Here is a 24,714-nt window from a genome sequence, read left to right as displayed (position 1 = left end):
AAAATAGCTCTTTTCTTTTCTTTTCTTTTTTTCCTCCGTCGCAGCAAATCCTTCGTCATTCGTTAGCAGCATGGTGGAACGAGTTGGAGATCCTGTAGTAGTCCAGTAGGTGGCGGTATGTCGTAAAGATATGATCCGCCATTAAACAGAAGAAGAAGAAGAACGAGCTGGAGCGTTTAACATGGAGCGAGCGAAAGAGTCGGGTGTGTGGAGGCATTTCACGGGTTATATTCTCAGGTTCAGCTGCTTTTGTATTTTGAATTCCTGCAGTACTTTGCACTTAATATATGTTTTACATGTTTACAGTGTTTGGTAACTTGTTTTGATTACTGTTTTGTTTCTACTACTACATTTTATTTATTTAAATTTATTTTAAGAAGTTTGATTACATTTTATTTTCAATTTGGATGCACAATTGTTCAAATAACAAATAAATAAGTATTCAATACATTACATCTATGTTATTTTGTCTTAGTTAGGAAAGTCTGGTGCCTTTAGATTCTTCTACATGGTGGAAGGAAGGTATAAGGTGGAAGGTATGCAGTTTATTATATTAATTCAACGGTATCGGATCGGTATCGGGTATCGACAGATATACAAAGCCCAGGCATCGGTATCGGTATCGGGACTGAAAAAGTCGGATCGGTGCATCCCTAATTCTGTGCCTTACATTGCTGGCGTCCCAACTCTTTGACAGTCTTTCCACTTTTCAGACTCGGTCTGTCTCTGACCAGATCAACTCTGATTACACAGAGATGCCATCTGAGATTTTGCTTTTCTCCCCAGCGCTCTCTGCTCACACAAATTTTTATTATGTTTCAGAATGTCAACACCAATTTCTGAGGTCTCCCTTGCTGTCCATTAATCACTCCCAGCTGGATTTTATTCTTAGTTAAATCCACTAAAACCACTTTCGATGTAACAATGGTCAAATCAGCTTACTTTCTCCTTCCTTAATATGTTTCTTTCCCTTCACTTGAATCTTCTCTGACTTTCACTCCTGGCAAGTCAAGCCCTTTCTCGCCGTATCTGACAATCCTCCTTAGCTCACAGATACGTCCGCAGGAAAAGGAGAGTGCAGATCGTGATGGCACGTCTTCATGTGACCCTGCAGATGGCATGTGACAGCCAGCTCAGCCTCGTGCCCTGCTCATCCACCTTTTGGCAAGCAGGGCACTGAGCCTGCGTGGAGTGAGAGGGGAAGGGCGGACAGGAAAGTGGAAGAGAACACAGGAGAGGGAGAAATTATGAGGAGAGAAAAGACGCAGAGAATGATGAAAGAGGAGGAAGGATGTAAAAAGAGTGCACTGAAATTGATAAAACAAAAATGTATAGTAGTATTTGGTGATCTTTGTTTGCTAGATACTGTGTTTTTCTAACAGCCATCTAGCTTACTCTTTATAAGAGAATCTGTGTTTAAAATGTGTTTTGTAAAGCGTCTTGAGATTATTTGTATTGTTTTTGACGCTATATAAATAAAATGGAGGCTGACGCAAACTCAACAATACCTCCAGATGGTTTGACTCACAAGCAACTGGCGACGGAGTGAGAATGGCAACAGCACGTCACTCGTATCCACACACAGTCAAAAACACACATTTACATACAAGTGTATTAGTCCATTAATGTGCGGACACAAAAGCACGCAGGAGGTGATGAACTGTACCATCAAATGACAAAGCCCATGCAGCTGATGTAAGTTAGTGCTCAACCAACAACCACGACACAATTCCACCCAAACCGATAAAAATGCCAAAGCCAATCTCTACTGAACACTTCAGCCATGAGTGTTGGTCACCGGATGAAATGCACAAGTCATGCATTTGTGATTTTCGTTGTATACATACACAGAGCTCAGTTGGAGCAATCAAATTCCTGGACCGTGCCCACAGTGACGTGGGTGTTTCCGCTCATCGTTATTTACGGCTGAAAAGTTGGGCACATTAATTCACCTGGCTGCTGCAGCTGAACTTGTTCTGAAAGCACAGATGGCAAATGAGGCGGAGCTTTAATTACCTGGTCATAAAAGTAGATTGACGCGTCACTCAAAGTATGTCCTAGCATGGGCCTGCAGCTTTCACATAAACACAGAGTGAGCAAAGAATTCTTGTTTAGTCTTAAAAGAAAAATAGGCCTTTTTAGTTTAGAAAGATAATAACCACCCACAGTTTGATGGGAACAGCTCATATTCTCTAAAAAGACTATGTGACACGTGGCAATAAATTCCTTTTTTATCTACCGCTTGGCACACGTACAGTACATCACTGTCAAGCTAGACTGTGGGCATGTTTTCCTGAAACCCTAAACTGAAAAGATCATAACAACAATGATAAATGATTGCAACATGATCTACGGTATGTAACCATATCTTCCTTAATGATCAGGAGCTTCCTTGACCAGATCTCTTTCACTGAGCCATTTGACACACAGTGACCGTCCTCCGTCGTGACTGGCTAATGGCAGCAATTGCATCAGAGGTCATTAACTGTCTATTATTTTACTAGTTAGCATGTCTTTGACAGAATTACATGCTTTTGCGTATCCTTGTTCTCTCGCTGAGAAACAGATGCTTCATTGCGTCAACCAAACCAAAACAAGCAAGCGACTTTGCGTTAAGCCCCTCACATCATCACAGAATCTGTCTCTCCGAGGTGTCCAGGGCTTAAGCTACTAGAAATGAAAGCTGGAATACCTTCTCCTCTCTCGCCATATGGAGCTAAAGTGGATTACAAGAACAGTAGTACTTTGCACTGGCTCTTGGCACCTAGACTTGGAAGCAAACAGCCTTTGGCTCTTCAGATACTATGCTAACATTATATCCGGGCATCTTGTACTTTTCCAATTTACCTATAACATTTGTAGTGGCCCTGTATTCTCATCCATGTACACTAGTGACAGCGATCGAATCAATCAAAGCCTGACCAAATTTACAGCCTATTCACACAGCACAGATGCCAGTCTGCAGCAAAATAAAACGTATTAATTTCCTGACAGCTCTGCGATAGACTGGTGGTGACCTGTCCACGCCGTGTACCCCGCCTCTCACCCGATGACAGCTGGGATAGACTCCCTCCAGCAGACCCTGCGAATCTTCACAGGAACAAGCGGTTACAGAAGACGAACGAATAAATTAATGAGTAATTTCCTTATATGTGAACTATTGTAAGATGGACGCAGGTAGGGTAATGACAAACAAGAATTTCATCTCAGTATTGAAGCATTAAATGTGGTGGTTCCTGTTGTGTTTCACATCTCCTGACTTAAATGAGCTGCACAAGTGAATAGGAGGAGTAGGTCATACAAATATGTTTAAGGTCTCATTACATACTTTGTCCATCAGATAGCATTAGCATGGCGATCTAAATGTTATAAAAAAAAATAACATCACTCATAAAAGTGAGTGTCAGTGGTCAATAGTATAAATCATTAAACATAACTACGGTAATAAACTACCATTTAAGGCCACCTTTAGACTTCCGTTAGCGTGCAGCAGGCCGCACTGGGCTCTGCAAACCTGCACGTGCAGACAGAGAAACGCCCTTAGTAACAGGTCCTGAGACCCTAGCAACCAGAAACGCTTTCCGACAGGAGAGGAAAATCAAAAGGCAAAATTAAAACACCAAACACATAACTGCACAAAAACGAAACCTATGATAGTTTATAATAATACACAGAACATCTTGTGCATGAACACTTATCTGCATCTATTTAACAAACTGTACAAAGGGAAGCTATAGCTAACTGAAAACAAAGAGCTCCAAGAACCACGCCAGTTTACTTACATTTGAAGACACCGTCGACGCCTCCGGTGCGCGAAGGCTCGACTGAGCGTGAATAAAGGCTTTTTCCATGTAGTAAAATAAAAGAGGTGAGTCTTGCTGTGAGCGTTAACAACAAACAGACGCCAGATGAGATGAAACGAGATGAGGGAGGCTTCCCTCCTCCGTCAACCGTTCACGTTGGTCTGCTCACCTTGCTGCCGACGTCATCACGTCATGTGCTCCACAACAACAACAGAGCCATGTTGTTGTGGAGCACAGCATGCTCCAGATGGGATTTTAACCAACTCACTTGTAGCATAAAAGTTACTGCCAGCATTAAAGGCATTCATCCAGAGCTTATGCTATGTACTAATTAAGTTACTAAAACACTGTACTGAATATATAGATATATAACAATATATAATTTGCATGGAATAATATTAACACCCACGATTGTACATATGTGTTTTATTAGCTTCTAAAACATGTGCTTTACACAGTAGATATCACAGTAGATATCAGATATCCACTGGCAAACCAATGTATGAATTCATTCATTCATTCAAAATGGATTCCAAACACGCTAAGAGAAGTAGCCTACATTGCAACGACTCCTAGGATTGGATGTCAAGATTTATCTCTATGTACACTAACAACTGTGACAAAATATCATTTTAATTTAAAATTTTGGAGGAAACTGGAGGATTGTTTTGCTTATTAGGCAAATAACACGTCAAGATCAACAATGCTAAGTAAATACCATGAACATAAGAACCAAAACAACTTCATTGAAGTCATCTGACTAAATTTCTGTATTACGTTCACTCGGAATTTCAGTGATTCTCTTGTTTAGGCTCTTAAGCTTATTCTATATACATTTAGGTTTATTTAAATAAATTTGAACAGGATAAGTAAACCTTTGCATGTTCTATCAGAAAAAAGTATATGTTGTTTTGTTACCATGGTCCAACATGAACCGATTAACAGAGGACAGATTAATGTGGTATCATCCAAATGACCTGACATTTGTTATCTATAACAAACTTTATTTATATAGGGCATTTATACATGTAGCAGATGTCACGTTGTAGTACTGTCTCTCTCACACATAGGTCAAAGCATTTTACTATAAAATTAATCCATTTGCATGACCTTTTATAATACAGAAGTTCTAGTTGGAGAGTAGCCTAACCTGAAATAGTTTTGCATTGGTCCCTAGGGTAAGAAGTAGCTCTACTGATAATAAAACAGGAAGGTTGTTTTATGTTTGTATATGCAAACCGTGCTTGGATAAGTTGTATCAAACTTAAAACGTGGGTTTACGGAAATAATTTTCATGTATTTGTGTACTTTTATCATTACAAACACTGTAGTTCCCACAAAAATATAATTCTTAGGAGATTTAGACATAGCCATTACAGAATTTAATTTGCACTTCAATCTGACTGAGTAAATAACACGCAGTGACAAAATTCTTGGCACAAAGTTAGCTTTCTGGAAATTTCAGTCTCATGTCAAGACCTTCATCAGCAGGTGGAAGGTTATGTTCTGATGAATGAGCTTCCGCTAAAATATGAAATGTTCTAGGAATAGACACTTTTCCGGGACTCCTGTCATACAAGGTCAATAATGAGCCTTCAAGCACAATGTATCTACTATTTAACATGGCACACGCTCATGCAAAGCCACTTCTGACTCAAATTTAGACTACCGTCTCACACACGTCTCATTATTTTTAGCCATGACCTATGGCTCTAGGGATGGTAATGTTGATCTGCTAGTCCACTAACCGGCAGCTGGTCCAGAATAAAATAGGCCTATATGAACAGCTGCTGGGTGGATTGAAATGAAATTTTATACTGGCATTTGAGGTTCCTGCAGGGGATTTATTTTTTATTTTTTTTGCTTTATCAGCAAATACCCACAGAACTAATGACACTCCTTTCTTGCTCATCTGTGTTTTAGATGCTAACTAGCTATGACTAACACTCTCAACTATGCATTTGGCTCAAACTCCTCTCTGCCTAAGACAAACTATCTTTCCCTTTCTGTCCTGTCACAAGTCTTTTATCACTCACAGCTATAAATCACTCACAGCGTAGACAGTAATGCAACAGGAGCCACTTATTTTCAGATACCTAATTCCTAACATACTGCAAAACCCTCATTCATGACTCACCCACTCCTGCTTTGTGTCTGCTTGCAGCTTTGAGATGGAAAGATCATTCCTCTAGGACAGATTAATTCTATCTGTCATCCTGTTTTTGTTTTCAATGACCTCTCAGCATTCTTACAGACAGCCTGGTTCATTACAATGTGTGTGTGTGTTTGAGACACAAGAGGCACAGAGCGGCACAGCAACAGAGAGCACAGAGGGCCAGTAAAGCATCCCACTCTCTTCCTGCCTTTGTTTCTTGTCAGGGACCCACATGAGGCTCGGTTATTAGCTATACCTCCTAGACATCAGCTTGCTCCCCCTCCCGTTGGCCCCGCTCCTCCTACGGCTGCTGTGCGTTTCCATGGAGACGGAGAATATGCATGCAGATGATTACATCCCCTGCTGCACTGCCTTCTTGGAGACAATAATTCTCTGCACAACCTGAAATTGCGGCTATTAAACAAACAGCGAAGATACAAGTGGAATGAATGCATTTACTCACTGTGGTTGTGATTTACAGTGATTTCCTTGTACCTCCAAAATGTCAGTCTTTCGTGACAGATGTAAAACATAGCCTGGTTTTAAACATTGTGACAATGCAACTGTTTTTAAACAACAATGACCTTCTAGCCACAATTGTGGCATGGATCTTCTGATGGCAATGCTTGTCTGTCATTTTGATCCAAACTGAAATACACTATATTACCAAAAGTATTCGCTCACCCATTCAAATGATCAGAATCAGGTGTTCTAATCACTTGGCCTGGCCCCAGGTGTATAAATTCAAGCACTCAGGCATGCAGACTGTGAAACAAGACATTTGTGAAAGAATGGGCCGCTCTCAGGAGCTCAGTGAATTCCAGCGTGGAACTGTCATAGGATGCCACTTGTGCAACAAATCCAGTCGTGAAATTTCCTCGCTCCTAAATATTCCACAGTCAACTGTCAGCTCTATTATAACAAAATGGAAGCGTTTGGGAAAAACAGCAACTCAGCCACGAAGTGGTAGGCCACGTAAAGTGACGGAGAGGGGTCAGCGGATGCTGAAGCGCATAGTGCAAAGAGGTTGCCGACTTTCTGCACAGGCAATTGCTACAGAGCTACAAACTTCATGTGACCTTCAGATTAGCCCAAGTACAGTACGCAGAGAGCTTCATGGAATGGGTTTCCATGGCCGAGCAGCTGCAGCCAAGCCACACATCACCAAGTGCAATGCAAGGCGTCGGATGCAATGGTGTAAAGCACGCCGCCACTGGCCTCTAGAGCAGTGGAGACGCGTTCTCTGGAGTGATGAATCACGCTTTTCCATCTGGCAATCTGATGGACGAGTCTGGGTTTGGAGGTTGCCAGGAGAACGGTACATTTCAGATTGCATTGTGCCAACTGTGAAATTTGGTGGAGGAGGAATTATGGTATGGGGTTGTTTTTCAGGAGCTGGGCTTGGCCCCTTAGTTCCAGTGAAAGGAACATTGAATGCTTCAGGATACCAAAACATTTTGGACAATTCCATGCTCCCAACCTTGTGGGAACAGTTTGGAGCGGGCCCCTTCCTCTTCCAACATGACTGTGCACCAGTGCACAAAGCAAGGTCCATAAAGACGTGGATGATAGAGTCTGGTGTGGATGAACTTGACTGGCCTGCACAGAGTCCTGACCTGAACCCGATAGAACACCTTTGGGATGAATTAGAGCGGAGACTGAGAGCCAGGCCTTCTCGACCAACATCAGTGTGTGACCTCACCAATGCGCTTTTGGAAGAATGGTCAAAAATTCCTATAAACACTCTCCTCAACCTTGTGGACAGTCTTCCCAGAAGAGTTGAAGCTGTAATAGCTGCAAAAGGTGGACCGACATCATATTGAATTCTATGAGTTAGGAATGGGATGGCACTTCAGTTCATAGAATGAGTAAAGGCAGGTGAGCGAATACTTTTGGTAATATAGTGTATCTCCGATATCTGATGTGTTGCATGAAATAGTACAAACATTAATTGTCTCCAGAGGACGAATCCTGCTGACTTCTGAAATCTCCTGACATTTTCTCTTGTGCCAGAACAAGGTTACGTTTTGTGGTTTTAAGGGAAATATCTCATGGATGTCCATTAAGGTTCTCAGTTATCCAGGTCATGTCCAGTTGCCCTTACTTGTGATCCTGTTCACTTGCAAGAATGGAATTTGTCCAATATCTTGGTTTATGCAAAATCTAAGCATCCTCAGCTGCACTTTGCATTTAGTACAGGCTAGCAAGTGGTGGCATGCTAGCACACTGAGATAAGATGTTAAACACTGTAAAGATTGTAAAGATTACGCTAGGTATAAGTGTGTCAGTGTAGTCAGCATTATGATCACATTAGCATTTAGCTGCCTAAGTACAGCCTCACAAAGCTGCTTGTATATCTGTGTGAGCTCATTTGCATGTCAAATGTCCAAAGGTGTCTACTCTCCATGCAGATTTGAGTTTATATACGTATGTCCTGGCGTATCGGTGCACATGTACATGGAGTGTCTGTATGCATGCAAGCATGACCCGATAACAACCGTGACAAATGACTGAAACTCTATCTGGCGTGAGGAACTCTACCTGTGCTAATCACTGGGTTAGCTTCCTTCAAGGGCCACATTTCCTCCACTGAGCCTTTTCACGCACTTGTTTGTTGATACCTCAGAAACATAGAAACAATGGCTCATTTGCAAAAATAAAATAAGTTCAGGATTTTCTTTGGATTACGCTGGCATGTGTGCATTAAGCTGGATTTCTAAATTCCTTAAGGCCCTCAGCTTTAGTGTAGTAGACTTGGGAACAGAGCCAGACATCTGCTGTCTTGCTCGCAGTGTCACACGTCATGAAGGCACGTGAAGCCTGCCCTGCTCATGTGCTATAATGGATTCTCCTGTGAGTGCTCTGCCAATAGAGTGAGTCAACTGCTGGCAGCCTTTTTCCTCAAGCAGCATATCCAGTCATCATGACAAGCTTGGCGTTCATGTCACATGTTAATGTTGCACATGATCAAGTGACAAGATATTTTCTGACTGGCATTAACACTTCTGGTTGAAAAATCTCCTCCAGTGTGCTGTGACAAAAAATATCAAGCAGCAATAATTACGCTAAACACTAAAAAATGCCACAAGACAAACTAAACTGTAAGCAAATGTATTCTCCCCTGCTAATTTATTTACCTAGATTTACTCATAATTCTGGACTTTTCTGCTTTTAGTCACCAAGGAAGAGGTTTAACAGGAGTAGGGTGATTACATAGATTTGCAGACAATAGACACTATTCAAGCAGTGCTAAAATCTCTTGCTATTTTTAACTAATTCTCCTTTCATTCACGGTAATATCCTGCTTCGGGATTAACCCTGATTTGAACTTGGGAAACAAAGTAACACTGGTGACATTTGAGCTCAGCGGTTATGATAATGCCTGAAAGGGGATTTAAATGACACACAGTGAAAGAGGTAAAAGACAATGAGCATTCTCCCTCATGCAAATCATATCATATTATTAAAACTGCTTAGATTGGCAGTCGAACAAAAAAAATAAAGAAAATGCCTGAGACAAAGGCCATTGTATTAAATCAAGACGGTGCAGGCAGGTGCTGTACTGCAGTTATCACCCCACCTCACAGAGCAAGTCTCTTGTTCAGAAGCTCATGAAAGCTGTGGTTGCTGAGTTTAGTAGAGACCTTAAGAGAGGGCATTAAGTGTCACCTTGTTGGAGTGTCACACAACATCAGCGCCCCTCCGTGTCACAATGTGGCTACTACACATGGGTCATAAACACCCACGTATTTAAGACAATACAAGCGCTTGCTAAATACACTATTAGTGATGTGAGAGTAAGTCATGGCATCCTACACATGTCATGTATTGACAATATGAATATTGCCACTTTTAGTCGCATGGTCATCATTGTTCCACATCTTTCCACTTGTAATTCCCTGAAATAGTCACTAGAGGGAGCTCTCACCTTTCTGTAAATAAGTTTTCTATAATGTGTTTCTGCAAACACTGTCTCCATTTCATTTTGTTTGTTGCAATTTGAATCAGATGTTTCTGCTCATGTTAGGTGCAGAAATAGTTGCAGAGAGAGATATGAAGATACAGCACCTCTCTTGTGTAAGCAAATTCAAAGTGTTGGTTGGTCTTGGTCGGGAATAAACTGGGATTATTTCTTTTATCGCAGTTATTCTTGCTTTTTATCCATACCATTTGGTCCCATTAGCAGCAACAGGTGTCTTTCAGCAACATTTCAACCATCTATCTGAGCTGAAGGAAAGTTTTCAAATCTGTACTGAAACTGCATAGTCAGTGTCTGACTTCCTTTAAAAACCTCAGAGGAATTACTAAAGAAGTTTTGCTGCAGAGTCAGAACCCAGCATGCCTCCAGCACAGAGTGAATTAGCCCTCTGATGTTATTCCTGGTGGGTGTTTCAAGATTCGGAAAGCTGCTGTGTCATTTTTATTTATTTTTTTTGCACAGATTGAAATAGGGAAAGCAACCTCCATACAGTATTGCCAGAAAAGCAAAGACGTCTTGGTCACGATCTATACATAGATTTGTGTTTTGAGCATTGTCAGTTACTGGCACAATATGCAAGAGAGAGCAACACTGTGCCAACAAGAAAAAAGTAGCCAGAGGAAATGGATTTTTACTGCAGTCAATGCAGATGAAAGAGAATGAAGCTATGTTGCCAAAGAGGAATCACAGCATAATCTGGTGGTTTAGTGTCAATTCCTCAAAAAGAAAGCTTAGACCTTCAGGACTTCCTTTAGAACTGCAATATTGTTCCTCTCAGCATGACGCACTGAATGTGTGATAATCATTGACTGCTAAAGCAGAATGGAGAGGAGCTCAATATTCTGTTTAAGAGGCAGAGACAGACTGAATGCGAAGCCTACAGCCAGGGGTAGTCAATAACAAAGTACATTTTGCTAAAGTACTCTACTTCAGTACTTCACTTGAATTCTATGCTAGCATATATCGACATTTTACCCACAATTTATCAACTACAGTTATTTGTTGCTTTTCACATTAGGAGATGTCTATGAGTTCTGAGCAGTTCTTAACACCGCTAACCCCTAAAGAGGTTCAAACAATCAACATTTCAGCCCAAATAAAATCTAAAATCTTTGTGCACAATATAGTTTTTTCTCTACCAAGATGTTGCTTCTCACCCGAGCCCAAAAGATTAGGATGCTTGACTTCTAAACTGTATAGATAATTAATGCTACCTAGATCAGATACAAGAGCAAAAGGAACTCATGTCAATGAATAAATGAATGCAGACTTTGTATTGCAATACTAAGCAATATTTTCAATAGTAATTGAGCATTACTATTACATAGCTGTACTGGTACTTTTACCTGAGTAAAGGATCTGACTACACACACCATAATTCTGCTCTAAAACTGATTTATTTATTTATTGTGCACAGAGGCACTGCCAATACAAAAGAGTACAATGTTACAATAGAAAACACGAAAATAAATCTTTCCAAAATCAGAGTCGACGCCTTCATTGTGCTTGGACAGCTTTCTTCCAGCTGCCAAATGCATGATTCCACCCATATGAGACATCAGCAATATTCAAATAATCTGTGTGTAAGTGCTCCCAAGAAGCATGCTTATTTTTGAACTCTCTTTCCTTGGGCTGCGATGATGACACTGTGTTTTTTTTGGTTCACAGAAGAATTGTTTGCGCAGCAGAATCTCTGCAGAAAAAAATAAATAATAATGCACCACCGTTGACTCCAAAAAACGTCATCAGGGTTTTATGTTTTTAGGTCAGTGGCTTATGTAATTTTTCTCTCTGGTAGTGTAGTAGTAGTAGAAATATGTGTGTGGTCAGGAGTTAGAAGGAGACCGAATAAAGCAAACATGGAGATTTATTTTAACAACTAAACATTCAGAAATTCTCCACGTTCAATAAAAGTAATTTAACAACCAGATGATTGTGAATTTGAGAGGTAATGAAGCTGGATGATGCCGATGGTTTGCAAGAGTGACCAGGAACAAGAGATCAGTTGTGCACAATTACTACTTCTTTCATTAATGCCACAGTCAGCTTGGTGCATTCACAGCCTGTCTGCTACTGAAAAAGGCTCTGGTTGCAGGAGATACAACCCCAGTTGGAGCTGAGGGACAACATGTGTCATTTCCAATTGCCACATTTACATCTTTATGGTGCATAGGCACTCATGTGCACTCAAGTACGTTGCTTTGAGGTTCTGTTCGAGCGGTAAGGTGCCCTCTTATCCGTTTTGCTGATCGTTACTTCACTTGGATGTTTGATCTTCACTGTGGAATGATGTCAACTGTCAACTGCTTTTTGTTGGGTACAGGTTTTGAAATGTCATTTCCAAAATCAGAACTGTAGTTTTTCCACAGTCAGTTTTGTTTCTTTGAGGGATGTGCTGCTTGAAAGAAAAACACTGTTTTCCTGTTTCCTAAATCACGGCCCTGATAAGTTTACTTGAGAGAGCTCTGTTTATGTTTTTGTACTATTTGCTGTTTAAGGAGGGCAGGCTTAGCTGAAAAAAGGTAATCTCACATTATCACTTCAGTAAACCAATCAGGATAGAAAATGGCCAAGTACTTAATGTTGTTCTCTTCCTCTTGTATATTCTTCAGTGACATTAGAAATCCAGGATGGGCAGAAACTGCCTGTTTCAAATTCATTAGCTTTGGAAATATGACTTACAGAAAGAACTGTGGTTGGAGTAGAAAAAGGCTTTTAGCACAGAAACTTCTTGAATGGCAAGACAGACTGGTCGGGGGGGGGTACTTTTCAGAACTAGCAAGGTAAGAAATCTTCAAGGATGCACTTGTTGACGGAGAGACAGTTGCCTGAAAGCTGTGAAGGTAAAGAGGGAAACAAAAGACCAAACTTTTCTTTCTGGAGGATAATCCACTTGAATGTTACATTTGGACTTGGATCTTCTTCAAGAAAAGTAGTAAAACTAAAATGTAAAAACATTCAGTATCAATTGCTTTTAAAATCGTACTTAAGTAAAATAAATTTTGACTTATCAAAAGAAAGGACACACTATGCAACAGAACGTCTCCTATGTGTCGTTTATCATCTATCAAATTACAGTATTATTAGTGTTAATGGATTTATGAGTAAACAGGAAACCATACCGCAGTGGAGGTGAAACCACTATCTGCTACTTTATATTCTATTGGGCAATGTTCCTCTAAAACGTTTCAGCGTAAAGCAGAACTATACAGAAACACTGATCTACAAGTCATGAGCAAAGATTACAGTCTACCACTGCTTTCTACTGGATGTAAAAAGAGACACGTAAACATGCTTTTCGTGAAATTGAGTTAATTTCTAACACAAAACACATAAAGTGCTGTAAATGTGGTGGAAAGCATATTAAATATTACATCCACTCCAACGCTCAAGTGTCCTCCAGTCCATTATGGTACTGACAGCCCTATTCGTTCACTTTATGCTGTTAACCACAGGAGCCAGCTCAGCGCTATAAGTTGCGGCGCTCTTCTTGCGAAGGGCAGGGCACAAACACTTCTGTTACATTATGATTAATAACAGACAGATTGATATACAATTGATCGAAAGAAAACTTTTAAGTGGTTGATAATAAGAGCATACTCCATCCTCGTTGATGAGTTAATATCTTAATGGGGGGATTTGACAATATGGACTCTTGTGGCAGCTACTTGGCACTGATCCAGTCTTCACAACATCCATAGGAGATAGATGCATAAAAGAGAGGGTGGATCTCTGCAGAAAGACATGCTGTGTATTGATTTATAATGCAGTTTTTAATAGTGTCACAAAGAAACATTGTCTCCTGAGACACACCTTCAGGAGGAGATTTGCAGCATCATTGCCTGCCTACTTATTCAAACCATAAGGATTCTTGGAGGAAATTGTCTCACTGGAAAACACACTTTTAAATCCAGTGCTTCATAATATGATTAATCATTTTCAAGCAAACAACAACCAGCATCTATTTAAAAGAACACATCAAGATTTTTGGAAATACCTGCATTTGCTTTCCTTTTGAGACTTGGATGAAAAGGTTTCACTCTCTTGTCTGTTCACTGAACAATAAAAAAATGGTTAGCATATAGCTTAGCATAAAGACAGAAAACAACTATCTTGGCCCTCTGCAGAGGTAACAAGCCTAACACATAAACACACTATGTGTTGCTTGGTCAATATGTTATTCCATCACACCATTTCCTGAAAGTAACTTCCTGGACTTCCAGCTTTTCCCCCTTGTTTCCAGCCTTTATGCTAAACTAACTTCCTGTTGATCTAATGTTGTAATGACCTAACATTTTCTGAGCACAGGTTTGAGTTTTGCATCAGTCTTCTAAATCTCGGCGAGAAAGTGAATAGGAGCATTTCCAAAAAAAGTTGGACTACTCTGGTGGTTACAGGACCAGATTACTTCCTCCAAGTAACTTCCTGGGCTTCTAGTCGTTTCCACTTGTTTCATGTTGTCATGCTAAGCTAGGCTAACTAGCTGCCAGAATATATCTTCATATTTAACACACAGATAAGAGCTGGCAACAATTCTATCATCTAATTCTTACTAAGAAAGTGATTAGGAGCATTTCCCAAGACTAATTTCAAACACGGACATAAGATTGGCATCAGTCCTAATATATAGTTCCCCAAAATGGCTCCAGAAAATCTGAACACTAACCTGAGGGACTCAGACAAGACTTGATCCTAATCCCTAGTGTTACTTGTGGGCTTTGTTTCATGCCACCATCAACAAAACAACCACCTCTTTCTACTCCACAGGAGAAGTGGGGCAAATCCATGAAATATGTAAAGAGTGGCGTCTAAAGCCTGCTCACCATTCCAGCTACCAGGGGACCAGGAAGATTGGGGTTAAGAGGAGAAAAGGGGGCATGTGTGAACCAATATGTTACTCCATCAAATATTTCTGACCCAGATACTCAGTTTACAGTGTGTGGTGTTAAGGTTTTATTTCCCCATTTTATCCATGGCTTTTGGGCAACATGTGTGTGCTTGTTTCCCAAGACTTTTCTTTCTTACAAGTGCAAATTTGAAACCTTGTCCCAGTTGGTCTTCGAATGATTAATAATTAAATAGAAAAGAGAAACACCTTAAGTAATTCATGCTCTTTGTTGATCCTGAGGACCTTTGACTGGTGTGGTCACTGGCAATGTCTGCTCTCACTGTCTGGGACATACTGTAGACATGTGGAGGTGCCGAGCCAGAGTCCGTGTCATTAGCACAGTGAACTTTGTCCTCTAAATGCTGTAGACATCACGCCTCGTCTAGCACATCATTATGTTAACAGTAAATGCAATCAGGATGCCACTGTGTTTAATGTTAAATGTATTTCTTTAAAGGTTCCTTTTCACCAAGCTCCATGTGTACAAAGTTGTAATATATACATTTTATTTCATAAACTACTTTATAGCTTGTAGCCACATTTAAAATTATTTCTTTAAATCTTACTTCACACATTCATTTTTCTATTTCCATCATTGCATGCTAGTATTCAAACACAGCCTTAACATTATGATATCCTGCATTTCACAGGTACCAGCACACATAATAGTTTAACCTGATCTTTAAAACGCTCCCTTAAAAACACTGAATTTTAAGGAGTCATTTCACCTCGAATGGAAAGGAAATTATGCTCAACTGACTTCATGCAGTAGGTGGATGATTATTTAAACAATGACCACATCAAGACAAAAGGCAAAGGAGTAAAAGCAAAAACGAGGAGAGAGAATTAGAATCGAAAAGGGATGTAGATAGACAAAAGACACCTGAATGAAAAGAGGAAATCCCAAAGAGTGGAAGAGGAACCTTTCATATGAATCACATTCTCTTCAAAGATCTACTGTCTCACCGGAGAGCAGTACATACACAACACTAATTTCATTTTAAGCTTCAGTGTGTTTCTGGCACCTCGAGGGAATTATGAAATGTAAAAATACTGCTAAATAATAAATAGAATATAAAGTATGGGAAAAAATATTGCTTTGCCAATATGGCTTAGTTGAATATATAGTAAAGTTACAAAGAGATCTGCAAAGCAAGAGTTGGGAGGTATTAAATAATTCACTATTTGCTAATGTACAACAATGCTTTATAGGCCAAGTGTGTTGACGTATACAGTATATGAGTTGTCAGAAAAACAGTAAAGTAGTGCAACTTGGGCCCACACTAGAATATTAAAGAATATTATGTGTAGGATAAAATATAGTTTTTTAATAAAGTGACTAGAAAATAAACAAAGGTTATGAATGTGAACAACATGGAGGAAATATAATGAACTCAGACAAACTAGAGTAATGCGTGAACCCTTTTTACAGCTGACACCTAGGCATTGTATTTCAATATAAAGGCCAATACGCTATATCTTCATCCAGTCCCATTTTGAGATGCCAAAAGTGTCGTATCATCAAAGAGAATGCAGATATCACACTTGGAATAATGCAAATGTGTTCCTTGTGCCAAATGTGGGGCAGCTGAAAGCATCTGGGACGCTCTTTAAGATCCTTTGATGAAAGGCCTGAATCACCTTGATTCACAGAGTCAATGTATGTACGGTGTACTTATCTGGTCTATAGCACTCAAGGCCCAAGTGATATGGTCTTTTCATTAAGTGCATTGCATTAGAAAACCCAAGCCTGTGCGACTGCATGTGTGAATCAACAGGCTGCGCCAAGCAAACATTTGACTATAATTAAATTATTTATTGCAAATCAAATTATTAAATGATTTATTAAAAAGAACAGAAAGCAGGACCTATGATGGTGCTATGAATAATTGATATCGGTGTATGTGTGTGTGAATGGAACCGTTTTTATAGCTAGCAACCTGTACACATTCCAGGCCTCGAGACTAACATTAGCTAACATACTGTTGTTGACAAATGAGATCAAGTGAGGCGGTGCATTCAATGCTCCCTGATCTGGCACAGTAATCTACATAATATGCTGTACGACACAGGGTAGATCCATTACAGAAGCATAAGTTTTGCTTTATTTGACCATAAACCCACTTGTCAGCATTTGTTAGAATAAAACAAAGGCCCTGGTCAGAGCTTGTATTAGCAAGTGTCCTGAGTGATTGGATCACAAGTACCCATCCTTAAGAATGCGTGGTCGCACCTGGCCTTAAAATGCCTCTCCACATGATTTGTGAGCCACCACTTGGAAGTCAGTCTCAGTTTTGCACTCCTTATGCAAACATACATCAAAATGATTGGAATATTGTAACAGCTACTGTCTCTAATGGAGCTCTACCTATCTCAGTACCACAACAAGCGCTGTTTGTTTTGTGTACGCCCCGACATGGAGACGTGATACAAATCATAGGAACAACAGCAATTGGTTGAGAGTCTCTCTCACATTCTGAAAGCACACAGAAAAAGTTATTATTCACTTATTTATTTCTGCAGTGATTGTAGGTATTTTAGAGAGACGTACAGCTCACATTATAACTCAAACAATGGATGCCTTTATATACAGAGTTATGTCGCTGCTGTGCTGTTTGTAGAAGAAAAATCTTTAGTAGTAAAAGTAAATAAAGACACCACTCATTATTGAGAAATACAGTAGCTTAACTCCACAGGGCTATTTCACATACATCAACATGAACAACGCTACATTTACTGGCGATCATTTATAATTGACCCAGTGTGTTGTTGTTTTTCTGAATGAATGAGTCAAAAAAGTCACTCATGCAAAAGGACGTCAGCTGAGTAGGCGGTCAATATGAACAGGACATATTGTGTGTTCACACTACTAAAGGAATGTGGTCACAAGTGGCCCAGACCTCCTCCATGAGGAGCAGCCTGAACTCAAATGTACATCCCTGGTGTGTTCACACCTGTACTTTTAGGTGGCCACTTGTGATGCACATGTTAATATCAGGTCTGAACAAGGCCTTGGAAAAAAACAAGTCCTACCTGCACTGGACTAGTTTTACTAGGGGCCCTTCTAGTAATGTGTAATAATTGTGTGATTTGTAATTTGTAAAGTAAGAATCACATCACAAATTAAAAGCTGTCAAAAAGACTCGAGGTATAAATGGCATAATATTACCTCTGACGTGTAGTGGAGCGGAAGCTGAAAGTAGCAGACACATCATAGCCAGAGAAAATGTCAGTAAATTTGAGTAAAACACAGAGTTTACTCATCCCGTGCAGATGATAAACACGAAATTCAGACGTAGGGGGTCATTTCTGAGTCACATGACGTCCCCATAAGGTAATACTAACCCTGTGCAAATAGATCTAAACATATAGAAAAGCACAACTGATTTCTAGACTTTACAAGATGGTTAACAGATTTAAGTCCTATTCAGACGGGATTAATATTACCTGGGGACGTCATGTGACTTAGAAGTTACACCTCTATCAGAATCAGAATCACTTTGTCATTGTACAGAATACAACGAAATTGAGGTAGCAGTTCTCCGCATTCAGTACGTTCATTCAGTAAGTTGTGGTGCATTTGCATGGGAAAAGCTAACTCCGTGTTTTGTTCATATTTACTCCATGGCTATGATGCTACTTTTCACTACACTCCTCTACACATCAGAGGTAATACCATACATTTGAGAGCAAAAAATAATACATGATGTGATGAGACTGTGTTGATCCTCGGGGGAGTATTTACAAACTATCTGGCACTATTTAAATCTGCCCCGCCTTTAGAGATGTGATGCACACATTAACGCTTGATTTGATAAAATCCAACACATCTAAATATACTGCCACGCATGTCATCGACTCTCACCATCCTCTGCGATTTTTGTGTTGACTTTGCACCCTACAGCTGTCCAAACTTGGACTTATAACGCAACCCTTCACGATACTCAAGTGACAAAAGATAGAAAAAAAAAGTGCTAATCAAAAAAAAAAAAGAAAAACTCTTGAAAGAATTAAAACAAATGCCAAAATTACAGAAATGAGGATTCACATTGGATTCATAACTTGCGATGTGATTTATACTTTACAAATTACGGACATGGACGATTCGCACTGGATTAAGATTACAGACGACCCTTCCCAATTATTACAAATTACTAGAGGTCCCACAGGTAAAACTAGTGTGAAACTAGAGTTGAATGTAGCAGGCAGTCCAATATGGAATCTTTGCGGAGGGGCACCGGCCACCTCGGGGCCCCACTTTTCGCACCCCTGCCATCCACTTCGGCTGCTTCAGTCTCCTCCTCCCGCTCAGCCCCGCCCCCGAGGAGTGACTTGGTGCTGGAGCGAAGAGAGAGAGAGAGAGACTCTGCAGACTCCCTCTCTCTCTCACACACACACACACATATACAAACACACACACACACACACACACACACTGAGCTTTTCTTACAGCGCTGCCGTATCTTTACTAACGGGACAAGTTTAAACCTCCTGGATATCACTGTCGGCTCTCCGGGTCTCTCTCCCCTCCGTGTGAACATCTGCACCGGGACTGAGGTGAGTGCAGAAATTTAGACATGTTTCTAGTTTTTTGTTTTTTGTGTGTGTGTGTGAGGGGGTTGAAGTGTGGACCGGTGGCAACTAAACCAGGAGGAAGAAGGGGATTTTTCTCAGAAGAGAGGAAAAGCGGCAGCAGGGAGACAGGCAGGCGGGCAGGAGGAGGAGGCATGTCCGGCGGTTGCTTGTTGGGAGCTCTCACTTTAGCGCTTTTCGGCGGGTCACCAGATTGATTATCATCTTGTAATTAAAGCGGCGAAAAGCGTCGCTTCCGCTGCTGGAGCCCTGAAAATCCACACGGTTTTGAGATTAGCAGGGAAGGCTTTAACATCTCCTCTTGGATGTTACCATTACGCCCGCTGTAACGTTACACATGGCTTCTCCTGCAGCCGCTACAGTGTTTCCCTCATACTTTGTGAGTGTGTGGGCTGCTGGGACACTTAAGCATTGTTTCAAATGGTTGGAGCCGCTGAAATGTATTATGCCTCGACTTTGTAAGTTTCTGTCCCGTAAAAGCAAAGCTCTAAATCTGAATGTTTGGGCTTCTTGATGGGAGGAGCGGAGTGCTACACTCAAGTTTTGAATGGGAAATGCATCTATGTGCACCCAGTCGACACTTTTAAATGACTTTGTCCCTTCTGAATATGTGATTTTGTGTCTTTTATCAATGCTTTATTTACTTCACTTATAATTTAGTCCAGAAAAGCTAAATAAAAATGAAAAAAAAAAAAATAAATCCCATCAGAGCACCAACTGGTGTCTGCAAATTGCTTGTGTTGTGCAACAAACTGTACAACAACCAGCAAATTCTCAAAGTAAAGGTCAAAGCCGACACATATTTGACCCTTTTTATTGCGAAATTAGTTAAAAATCTGTCAATATACTGTCCAACCACAAAAAATATTCAATTCACATTGACACACACTAACCTTCAGAAGCTTAACCTGGCAATTTCCTTGAAAGGCTGCCACGAACAATTATTTTTATTATCAGTTAATCCGCTAATTATATTCTCCATCAACTCAAAGCTGCCAAACATCCCACACACGTTCAAAGCAAGGTGACTTTTGTTTTATACAAACAGACGTAAGTGTTGCAGATCTGCAGTGAGTATTAGTTAAGCTATGGTCTCCTCCCATTTTGGATTACTGTAATTCAGTATTTACTGTGATTGATGCTAACGCCCAGCTAGCAGTCCGAAGAAATTCCGTTCACAGTGATATAAAACAGAAGAAGCGCAAGAAACACTCAGACAAGCAGCTTGAATCAGTGAATTAATTGTGTGTAGTTTTATAGATAAATGAGTAACATATTATCAAAATGGCTGCTGTTTTATTTTCTTACAACAACCAACTGTATTAAGACAGACCAGACCTTGTCAGAGATTTGTCCAACCCTCATTATCATAATAGCATCAGAAGTGTGCCAGAAGTGCGGCTCTCAGGCACTAATGCACTGTCCCATGTTTACACGTCATCGGCTGTGATGGTCTCAGTTTGAGCCAGATGTACACTTTGTAAATACAGGTGTGATCCTCGCCTGGCTGTGTTGGCCTTTAAATGTTTCATGAGTTGAGACGTACTGAGCGCTCGTCCTGCTCTTCATCTCTGTGTCTGCACTGGCTGTCGGCTCATGTTAGAGCGACAGTATGATCTGCCCACACGCGTGTTCAGCTGCTGCACATACGTACATGTAAGTATATGACAGTGGTATCTGTGCATGCAGACATACACATACCTGCAAATGGCCTGCAGGTCAGCATCACATGTGTGAGTCTAGATTGTAGTTCGATTACCTTTGTGTTGTATGCACAAGGCTCAGAGAAGATCTATACAGTGTATAGGTTGGTTTTAGTTGACATGTGTTGCTTATGTGCAGCTTTTAAGCTGAGTCAGCATGTTGCCTTTAGTGTATTGGTGAGAGAGATCACTCTGATTGTCTGATCAGCTTAGAAAACTAGTCCATGTGAAGAGAAGCAAATAAAAACAAACAAAACAACAAAGTTAAAAGGGCAAACAAAAGGCTCTTCTCAAACTACATGTTTATCTAATCTAAACTTTCAAATGCACAAACGTTTTTCATTTAGAATGAATAAAGCATGATTCAGGAGGGACCAGCTCTGTATGAGTTGGTAGCCCTTCCCAGTTTCCTAGCCACCCGGCTAATATTAGCTCTTGAAGTTTCTCCTTTTAATGACAAGTACAGACTACTGCCACCTGCTGGTATGAAGGGTTATTTGCTTTCATGCAGGTGCAGATTGCCCGTTGGATTTAGTCTTTGTCACAGCCGGCCTTCATTTCCTGTAGTTCTTTGATAATGGTTTTGAGTATCTGTACCCCACACTTTGATGCTCCATACATGTAGTCAACATTACAAGCTGCATACGGTGTGCTTACACAGAGACAAAGTGCAAGTGTAAAATTCTGTATGTTTACTGCACCAGTGTGCGATGGGTAACAGGAAAGCCCCGAAAAAAACGAAACAGCAAGCCTGACAGCGAAGGCAGTCGTTTTCTTTTGAACATGAGTCAGAAAAACAAATTGAGAAGCGTTTGGGAGCATAAAACCCCTTTTTTTTTTTTTTTTTTTTTTTTATCTGTTTTGGCCATCAGTTGTTGCTTTCAGGTTATTGCAGCTGTCATCAGCATTGAAAGGTCACAAACAAACAAGCAGAGGTGTACAATTTAAATTCTGTGGTGCAAAACAGCACGCTGCAAGGTTTTGCATCTTTTTGATACTGATGCTACAAAAAAAGGAAAAAATGTGTAAATGAGTCTTTTAGAAATTTTGTTCCTCAATAAAATTCCGTCATTATGGCTGCCCTGTTGTGAAATTCAGATTCTTTTCTTTGCTATTTAATGAAAAAATCATTATTTAAGCAATTTCATAACAAATATATTAATCACGAATATAATCTGTAGTTACATATCGGCTCGTTTATTAGTTCTTAAAATCTCAGTGTTTCAGGTTTAATATGTAAAACAGTTTGAAGCTAAGAAATTGAAAGAATTTGGATTGGATTTTACATTCAGTCTTTATAAAATGGGATTGACTGTTTCTGCTCTGATCATTTTTATGAGTGCTCTGTAAAATATTTAACTTGAAGCGATTTTATAGAGCCAGAAAATGAAGGCTGATGTAGAAGTGGCAAAAACCGCAGTTCCTCAAATGACCACTCGGGGCTCTCTCCAAACACGAGTCAATGCACGTAGGCCTCAATGTACACATGTCCAACCCAAAATGGGTTTGGTCTCTACAGCTTACTTGCCCTATTCATAACAACAGTTAACTTAGATATAACTCACACATTTAAATTATATCAAGACTTTATGCATAATTTAGGGAATGGCTGTTCTGAGTGACCTCTTGGCCCATTTTTAAATTAGCTGGAAGTTAGGCGCAGTCAGGCACTGCAAAGATGATGACTGCCAGAGCCACTACGCTGAGTTTCAAAACCTCTATTCAGGACCCATATGTCTGACATCATGAAGGGTTCATCCATCATTATATATTAAGTGAGTATTAGAGTCATGCTCTTTTCAAGACTAATATCTTTCCAAATATGCAGTCAAGTGTAGAGTAACAGTCATTATATTCATAAATGCATGTAGCCACATTACCTTCGCACTCCTCCACATTAAAACCAGCTCAGATATTTGAGGCGATAAATCATTAGGCTGTACACTGTGCAAATTTGGATTCCCCCGAGCGTCTGACTGAGCCGCCTGTGATCTCTGAGGAGCCCCTTCTCTGCTCCCTCTTCACTGATGAGCTGCCTCCATAATATATTCTCTGTAGTTTTGTATCCTAACTGATGTTTAATTATTCCAACACTGTGATTTGGCTGTTGCTCATAAAATATTGAAACAGCAGCAGCAGCAGCCCTGGAGGCAGACTCAAAGACATCAGCCTCATTCTATCCTTAAATACGACTTGGAGCGGTGGTTCGCATCAGAGCAAGTCAGCACAGAAGTAGAACCTTGAAATAAGTTGTTGAATCACATTTTTTAATTTGAAAATACAAATTTTCTTTATTTGAATCGGAAATCTGTTTCTTGACCTCCTGCTGATTAAGATGTCTTCTCTGAGAGCCAGTGTGCTAGCTGACTATTGAAAAGCGATTATACAAGATCAGTGTTCTGATTACAGCTAGCAAACCTGGGCACTGCCTGCTAATCTGCGGCCTTAATACTGAGACAGGCAAATCTCAGGGCAACTATCAAGCCTACTTATAAGCCCTCAAAGTGCACATCCCCCTTTCTTGAGTAGTCCTGATACACACTTGTTGTGTTCTGTCCTGACCTTAATGTTGATTTGATTTGGTTTGAGAGTGAGTGGTGTGGTACTGTGGGAGAGCCCAGATTATCAGAGGATGAATGTTGGTCAGATGTATCTGGCTTCACACACACTGAGTGAACAGCTTGTATGTTTTAGCCCCTGACTGATTTGCCAATTACTGAAAAATGTCCGTCACAAATTCCTAAAAGCAGAAGGTGTGTTAAAATCTCTTATTTTGTCCAACCAACAGACCAAATATATTCAGTCTACATCTAAAAACATGGAAGAAAACAAGCAAATACAAAAAAACCCCCAAGAATGTGGAACAATATCATGATTAGTTAACACGTTGATGTACTTATTACTGCTAGTCGCTCCAGTATGACTTAGTTCTGATTCCTCTGTCTCTGCTGCAGCACAATTCATTTTCAGTTGTGTCATTAAGAGGAGAGCAGACATTACATTACGTTCTCCGGATTTCCTCTGAAGTCGCGGGTTTGAGCCGAGTAAATGCTTAAGTGATCAGCTGACATAATGGCGGATCCCCTGCTGATGCATGCTGGGATATCTGAACCCCTCGTGTGACCGCTCGCTGAGAGGATAAAACCACAAACATTAATGTCTTGTAGAGAAGAGCTCCGGCCCCTTTAGCACCATGTAGTCCCGATCGATCTGCCCCTGTGGCTGCAGGTTTGTCTGCCAAGGTCTTAATTTGCAAATGTTTCATTGTTCAGTTAAAACCCTGTTTTAGTTTTCACGTAAGTGGTTTTTAGTTTCACTTATGTAAGAGCGTTAAACATTAATAATATATTAACTATGAGATGCTGATCAATTTCAAACCATCTTCATGTTTAAAACTTTCAGGAAGTAAAGAGAGGGGACAGTAGCGTATTAACCTGTTTGTCCTGAGCGATATAAGTGGATGTCGTTCCACCAGATACATAAGGACATTGTGGGCTGCGTTGAACATTAATCGAAGGTTCAGTTTTATGAAATTGTAGTAATTTAAGAGAATCACTGTGATACTTTTGTTGAAGGAACATATGAGTGTGGTT

General features: G+C 40.2%; 1 protein-coding gene across 1 annotated transcript in view; it reads left to right on the top strand.

Moving 5' to 3' along the window:
• The first annotated feature begins 19,232 nt into the window (after positions 1-19,232).
• ppp1r16b (protein phosphatase 1, regulatory subunit 16B) overlaps positions 19,233-24,714 on the top strand; it is an 85,454-nt gene continuing 79,972 nt past the window's right edge. The window contains exon 1 of the mRNA XM_084542805.1: positions 19,233-19,382. The gene's annotated coding sequence lies outside the window, so the exon portion shown is untranslated. The remainder of the gene's footprint in view (positions 19,383-24,714) is intronic.

The sequence above is a fragment of the Chelon labrosus genome (genome assembly GCF_963514085.1).
Source record: "Chelon labrosus genome assembly, chromosome: 4".
NCBI classification, from domain to species: Eukaryota; Metazoa; Chordata; class Actinopteri; order Mugiliformes; family Mugilidae; genus Chelon; species Chelon labrosus.
Note: the sequence above shows the minus strand (reverse complement) of the source record. Positions and strands in the feature narration are given on the sequence as shown.